The sequence below is a fragment of the Nicotiana tabacum genome, chromosome 2 (genome assembly GCF_000715075.1).
Source record: "Nicotiana tabacum cultivar K326 chromosome 2, ASM71507v2, whole genome shotgun sequence".
Taxonomy (NCBI): domain Eukaryota; kingdom Viridiplantae; phylum Streptophyta; class Magnoliopsida; order Solanales; family Solanaceae; genus Nicotiana; species Nicotiana tabacum.
Window position 1 is genome coordinate 82,385,989 of NC_134081.1, and position 8,150 is coordinate 82,394,138.

At 39.4% G+C, this 8,150-nt stretch overlaps 1 pseudogene; it reads left to right on the forward strand.

The window, feature by feature from the left end:
* The first annotated feature begins 279 nt into the window (after window positions 1–279).
* Window positions 280–378, forward strand: LOC142173885 (small nucleolar RNA R71; annotated as a pseudogene).
* The last annotated feature ends 7,772 nt before the right edge of the window (window positions 379–8,150 follow it).

Here is an 8,150-nt window from a genome sequence, read left to right on the forward strand (position 1 = left end):
AGCTACAGTTAGCTTCCATTTTTATTTAGCCATAGCATCAAGTTTTACTTTCGTAGATATAGTAGCATCAACTTGGTGAACACCAGTTGATTTTATTCTTTCCATACTCTTAGAGGGCCACTGATTAGCATCTTCGGATAATTCATCAAGAATTGTTACTATCTCCTCTGGAGTCTTCTTCATAAAAGGGCCTCCAACTGCATTGCTCAAAGTTCTATGCAAGGCCGGTGTCAATCCATCCCAAAAAACCTTGAGTTGCATCAAGAGTTCAATTCCTCTATGTTGACACCTTCTAACTATCTCCTAAAACCTCTCCCATGCTTCAAAAATAGTTTCATTCTCTTTCTGGTAGAAGTTATGGATTTCTCTTCTAAACTTGATCATCTTGGCTGAGGAGAAATATTTATCAAGATATTTTCTAGTCATTTCCTCCTATGTTCTAATTGATCCATTTGGAAAGCTTCGAAGCCACTGGTTCACATCATCTTTAAGTGAAAAGGGGAATGCCCTTAAATATACTGCATCTTGTGACACCCCATTATATTGAAAAGTGTTCATAATCTCCTCGAAGTCCATCAGATGCGTGTTTGGATCTTCGTTCATCTTCCCTCTGAAAATGCAGCTGCTTTGAATGGTTTGAAGCAAACCTTGCTTCAACTCGAAAATATTGGTTGCAATTGGAGGTGGTCTAACACTTGACAATCCTTGATTGTAGACTGGTCTGACATAGTCACCCAATGCTCTACCAGGCCTTGGTAGCACATTCTCGAACTGGTCTTCAATCAAGGGTCAATTTAGATTGAATCTTCGACCCCTATTTTCTTCGACATTTTACTCAACAGCTCTATGGGCTGCCTCTACCTCACTGTCATCATTATTGGCCATATGTTCTTGGGTTGAAGGTTGTCCCAAGAACCTTACGGTAAACTTTTTCTCCTTCCTTAGTTTTCGCTGGTGTTTTTCCAATTCCGGTTTGTAGGATATTACTTCTCTACAAGAAGATCGTATCATGCAACACAGACTTAACATGTTGCCCGCACACGGAGGAGAAACCCGTGAAGAACAAAAATAAAAGTAAAAATAAAAATAAATTCCTGAATTAGCACTACAAACTATTTCCAACAGTTTTATTGCTAATCCCCGGCAACGGCGCCAAATTTAGACGAGCACAAAACACACACTTAAATTGTGCTCACTAGTCAAAGATAGTATAGTAAAATATCGTGTCCTCGGGGATTGGAGTTAAATAGTATTATCGTAGTTTGTAGCTAGATTGCTATCCAGGAGGATCAACAATGTGGATTTATATAATTAATACTCTTAAATCTACAACTATTGACTAATGACAATCGCAACAAAGGTAAGCAAGGGAGTTATCAATGGGAGAAAATATAGGTTGATAGGATAGGTGCAAGATAATTGTTTGGGATCTAACTCTAGAAAATTCACTTCTAATGTCCAAGTGAGTCTCTCGAATTCACTTAATTATCAGTACAATTGTTTAGTAGAAAATCCTCTCTCGATTAAGTCTCAACCTTATAATGAACCAATTTAAGCTTGGTGAAGATATGCAAGAATGCGTAATGGATTAGTCTTTAGGAGAACCTCTTTCAATTATCCTCCTAACTAGGTTTAATCAAGGATTCAACTAGCCTCTTTCGATTACTTAGAAGAATCTATGAACTAAACCAACAATATAGTAAAAATATATCACAACTTATTCCTCTCTCGATTACAAGAACAAGTGAACATAGATGCAACAATTATATCTTCCAAAAATGATTCAAATACATAAAAATAGAGTTATAGTCCACAAACAACTATCAATACACCAAATCCATCAAAACCCAAAAGGAACTACTCCATATATATATATGGAGAAGTTCTTCACAAATGAAATAAAAGTAGAGGAAACATAAATACAATCCAAACCTGGATCTTGAGTGAGGAAGGAATGATGAAATCCTTGTGCTATTGCTTCTCCCCCTTCTCCTTAGCTTCCCTAGGTCTAAGGTATGTCAAAAGTCCTTCTAAAATGGTGTTTTGGGGTGTTTAATATACCCCAAAACAAAACTGGATGAAACTACCATTTTCTTAGTGAAATAGGACTTTTCCCGGACAGGACATGTGCGGTCGCGCACCTGGGGACCTGCTCGCGCACTTGTGTGCGCCCAGTGCGCGATCGTGCATTTGGTCCCACACGTGGGTGGTATCAGTTGGGAATTTGGGAAAGTGTAAAACATGAAAGTTGTATCCCTTTTAAATAGCTTTCCAACGATATATTGTTGATCCCAAACGGATTTCTGAGCTAATCGTTATGTGCATTTTACTGGACAATGCGCAGTATGATGCTCGATTCTTCGTTGGGTTCTTAAAGTGCACTATCATCCGTTGATCCTCGAACACGATTCAAACTTATTCCTTGGGCTTTTATTCAGACTTCAAAGCTTCAAAAATAGCATGAATTCATTCCACAACATCTACATAGATCGGAATCACTCCTACAATACATAAAACACACAATAAGTGCAAAACACGCCTAATTAAAGCTCAATATAAGTAAAGTGCATTAAATTAGAGTGCAATAATCGACTAAAATACGGGATTATAGCCTACCATGAGTCCCCCAGTCCATGTGCAGGTGAATTGTAACCCATTTTGTCCATTTGTGAGGGGTCCACCTATAAAGAGTAGAAGTAACTTTCTTTTTATTAAGAAACGTTAGTCTAACTACATAACAAATCCATTCTTTTCTTATCTCGATTTTTTCCTTTTTGCTTTTTATCTTCTTTTTTTTTCATATTCTTAAGTAAAATCTAAAATATCAAAATTAAACTTAAAACTATTTAAATACTAAAAGAAAGTGGTGAAAATATTAAATATAGTAAAAAATTAGGTGCTCACAGCATACCCCTCTTTGCTTGGACACATGAAGAGTTTTCAAGCAAAGACAAGGTGAGCCATGTGACTAATATTTGACCAAACCATTATTCAAAAAAGGAAAATAAATAAAATAAGAGGGTACAACCAAGTCCTGGTTGTGGACAGCCTACATATCTTGGGTTATAAGGGAATCAGGTAGCATGTAGTTCAAGGAGAATGATGTAATGATGAATTGGATAGTCGAGTGAGGTTCCGTCGAGACTCCGGTCCGCGGTCTTGTATATTATATTAAAAATAAAAGAAAATTACATTAAAGAAAAGGAAAATACAATATCCTATCTATAAATCTTCTAAAACTTGATCTTGTGTCTTGACTGGTTCTTCATGCAGACTCTAATCTGAAACTGGATGCTTGCTAGCTACAGGTGCTAGTTTATTCTTCTATGACTTCTTCTAATCAAAACAGGAAATGTAATGCACGTGACTTCAGTCATGTCTTGAGGAATCTATATCTTTTCATACACTTCTGCATTTTGGATTCACTTCTTTTTATTTTCATTTGTTTATTCTGGATTGAGAATTCTTCTTTTGGTCATCTCAAACCCTGTGCCTCGAGGTAAAACCTGCTCAGACACCAAAACAAACCAAAGAACGAAATTCTTCTGCCCCGATTTTCACTAGAAAAATTTCGTGAGTTATTGTAACAAAATTCGAAACTACTTCTTTATTAATAGCACTAAAGTGTCGGGAATGGTGTACCCTTGGAAAATATGATAATGATTTATTTTTTTGGAATACTGTACCCTTCTTGTCAAAATGATGTCTCAACTAAGGATTGATATACCTTATGTTGGGAAAATGCGACTAGGGATGGTGTACCCTATATTAACAAAGATAATAGGGAGTGGTGTATCCTGCATTTAAGCTCAAATCAACTAGGGAGTGGTGTACCCTATGTTACTAAAGGCATATCTAACTAGGGGTTGGTACCCTGTATTACTGAGAAGGAATGTAACCAGAGGTTGGTACCCTGTATTACTAAGAAAGAAAGTAACCAGGGGTTGGCACCCTGTATTACGAAGAAGGAAATGTAACCAGGGGTTGGTGTCCTGTATTACTGAAAAGTAAATGTAACCAGGGGTTGGTACCCTGTATTACTAGGAAGGAATGCAACCAGGGGTTGGTACCTTGTATTACTGAAAAGGAATGCAACCAGGGGTTGGCGCCCTGTAATATTGATGAAGTGTTGAGTCTCTCTAGGTGAAAAAGGTTCTACCTGAGTTAAGCAACATAAAATAGCCTAAGCGAAGAGTACTTCTACCCAAAAATATGAGTTGGATCCTCCTAGGCGAAAAGGTTTTACATGGGTTAAGCTACGTAAAACAACAAGAGTGAAGAGTACTTCTACCCGGAACTATGAGTTGGATCCCCCTAGGCAAAACAGTTCTACCTGAGTTAAGCTACGTAAAACAACCTGAGCGAAGAGTACTTCTATTCGGAACTATGAGTTGGATCCCCTAGGTGAAAAGGTTATACCTGAGTTAAGCTACGTAAAATAGCCTGAGCGAAGAGTACTTCTACCCGAAATATGAGCTGGATCCCCCTAGGCGAAGAGGTTCTACCTGAGTTAAGCTACGTAATACAACCTGAGCGAAGAGTACTTCTACCCGAAAATATGAGCTGGATCCCCCTGGAAAAAAAGGTTCTACCCGGGTTAAGCTACGTTAAACAGCATGAGCGAAGAGTACTTCTACCAGAAAATATGAGTTGGATCCCCCTAGGCGAAAAGGTTCTACCTGAGTTAAGCTATGTAAGACAACTTGAGCAAAGAATACTTCTACCCGGAAATATAAGTTGGATCCCCCTAGGCGAAAAGCATTTACCTGGGTTAAGCTACGTGAGATAACCTGACCGGAGAGTACTTCTACCCGAAAATATGAGCTGAATCCCCCTAGGCGAAAAGGTTCTACCTGGGTTAAGCTACGTAAAACAGCCTGAGCGAAGAGTACTTCTGTCACGACCCAATTTCCCCTCCGTGTGACGGTACCTAGTCTCTACAACTAGGTATGCCTAACATTTTTTTTATTTATTTTTTTGCGGAATAATGAATTAAAAATATAAATTTAACTAACTATTCAAAAATACACAACAAATCCCAAAACCCGAAACATCGTGAATCACAAACTACAAAAGGAAAAATCTAGTGTCTCTATACATCAAAATCTAACAAGGGAAAAATACAGAAGATCATGGACATGAGAAAGAGTAGAAGGGGACTCCGAGGTTTGCGGACGCGGCAGATATACCTTGAAGTCTCCAAAGTTGTCCCGGCTCACTGATAGTATGGCTGATAAGGTGCACCTGGATCTGCACACGAAAAATATGTGCAGAGAGTAGAATGAGTACACCACAATCGGTACCCAGTAAGTGCCAAGCCTAACCTCGGTCGAGTAGTGATGAGGTCAGGTCAGGGCCCTACTGGCAAATATACAATAAAACAATATAGAGTGTAATACCGCAATAAAATAAAGGCTGGAATTTAACAACAATGAAATCATAGAAGGTAACAACTCAGAACACAGAAACACCACATGGGATCTCCCGAGATACTGTCTCGTAGTCCCAAACGTAAATATGCAAGACAAGGGATCTCCCGGAATACCGTTCCGTAGTCCCAAAGTAAATATGCAAGACAGGGGATCTCCCAGAATACCATTCCATAGTCCCAAAGTAAATATGCAGTATAGGGGATCTCCCGGAATACCGTTCTGTAGTTCCTAAGTAAATATGAAGTATAGTGGAATCTCCCGGAATACCGTTCTGTAGTCCCAAAGTAAATATGCAGTACAGGGGGATCTCCCGGAATACCGTTCCATAGTCCCAAAGTAAATATGCAGTGCGAATGATAAAAATACAACTACATCACGAAATTCTTACAATTTAAACTAAGTACCAGGCAAGGAAGAAGCAGGAAATTCACTAAGCATGCTGCACATAATTCACATACACAATTAAGACACATAGACATGTTGTATTAGACTAAACATGATAGCTACGCATATTGGAATAACTCAATTAAGAATGAAAATAGATTAGTACTCATTAAAATGGTATAGCTCAACATAATAGGAAAACATATTGCTGCTCGGTAAGAAAATCAGGTTTTACCACAACTAGACCGTGTATGTACTTGTCACCTCACGTACACGGCGCTCACATAGCACAATAATTCCAAATCTTAAGGAGATTTCCCCCACACAAAGTTAGGCAAGCCACTTACCTCGAGTCAAGCTCAATTAATCGGTCACAATGTCTTTCCCACGAATATCCAGCTCCGAATTGACCAAATCTAGTCAAAAGCAATTACATATCATAAATACCACCATAATAGACTCATCTAATTAAAGAAATCAACATTTTAACAAAAATTCCAAAATTTGCCCTAAAAAGTCAACCCGAGCCCACGTATCGGAATTGGGTAAAAATCACAAATTACGAACACCCATTCACTCACGAGTCCAACCATACCAAAATTGTCAAAATCCGACTTTGAATCGACATTTAACTCTCAAAACCCATTTTATGATGTTTCTACTATTTTCTCCAATTTTTCCACCCCAAAGAACTAATCAAATGATGAAATCAGTGATATAATCATGTATTTTAGCCAAAACTGAATTAGAATCACTTACCCCATTGGTTTACTTGAAAATCCCTCGAAAATCATCAAAACCCGAGCTCTCTAGGTCAAAATATGAAAATAAAACCCCAAATCTCGTAATTATAGTGCACCCTCGGATTCCAATTTCGCTGACCGCAAAATTCTCACCGCCCCCGCGAACCTCACCGCAGTCCGCGGAATTCTGCCGCAGCCGCGAACCGCATTTCGCCCCCCGCGGAATTCCACCGTTTTCCGCGAAATTTCCTCCGCCCCCGCGAACTTCCACCACTGACGCAAAATTCTGCCGCGATCCGCGTTCCAAACTTAAGAGACCAATACCTGAACACCAGCGGATCTTTCTAACAGCTAAACTCACCCGTTCAGTATTCGAAGCACACCCGAGGCCCTCGGGACTTCAACCAAGCATACCAACCAATCTTAAAACACCATACTAACTTAGTCGAATCCTCAAACCACATCAAACAATGCTAAAATCACAAATCATCCTCCGATTCAAACTTAAAGAACTTTAAACTTCCAAATTCGACAACCGATGCCGAAACCAACCAAGCCACGTCTGATTGACCCCAAATTTTTCACACAAGTCATATTCAATACTACGAACCTAACCTAACTTTCGGAATTGTATTCCGACCAAGATATCAAAATTTCCGCTACCGGTCCAAAACTCCAAAATTTTAACTTTCGCCATTTCAAGCCTAAATGAGCAACGGGATCCCAAAACACATTCCGGACACGCCCCTAAGCCCAAAATCACCCAACGGAGCTAAGGGAATTGACGGAATTCCATTCTGGATCCGTCTTCACACAGTTCTGTCTACGGTCTAAATTCTAAAACTTAAGCTCTCATTTAGGGACTAAGTGTCCCAAACACTCCGAAACTCAAAACCAATCATCCCGGCAAGTCACAATAGCAGAAATAGATATGGGGAAAGCAGTTAAAGGGGGTTTGGGGCTCTAACTCTCAAAACGACCGGCTGGATCGTTACAACTTCTACCCAGAAATATGAGCTGAATCCCCCTAGGAGAAAAGGTTTTACCTGGGTTAAGCTACTTAAACGGTCTATATGAACAGTAATGAATAAAAGAAAATGGAGATTTTGCGGAACTTACCTTTGGTGATATTCGTCCTTTGAGAATCTTCAGGCTGCACTGCTTTGTTCCTGTTTCAAACAAAGAAACTTTGTGAATTTACAATGTGGTGGTTGATTTGTGGCCTCGATTCCCATAGTGGCTTGAATTCACGGCCACTGCTGTCGAAGAACCGATTCTGCCAGTGTGGTACTGAGATGCTCGGATACTCTATATCGCTTTCTGAAGACCTGGGCTTTTCGACGTCACCCCCGACTGTTTCATACATGGATGTCCATGGTATCGCTGGCCCTTATTCCCATGGCAAGGCAATTTTTCCTTTATAATCAAACTTAGTTTTCTTGTACCCAATACCAGTTTGTGTCCGTAGTGCTATCAAATTTTCTATGAAGCAAGTATTGCTTAGCGACCTTTTTGGACATGTGCCTTTGCCAATGCTGCGTATTCCCCGCATCCTTTGTTTTGCACTTTTGGGGAACGATAATCAATTTTG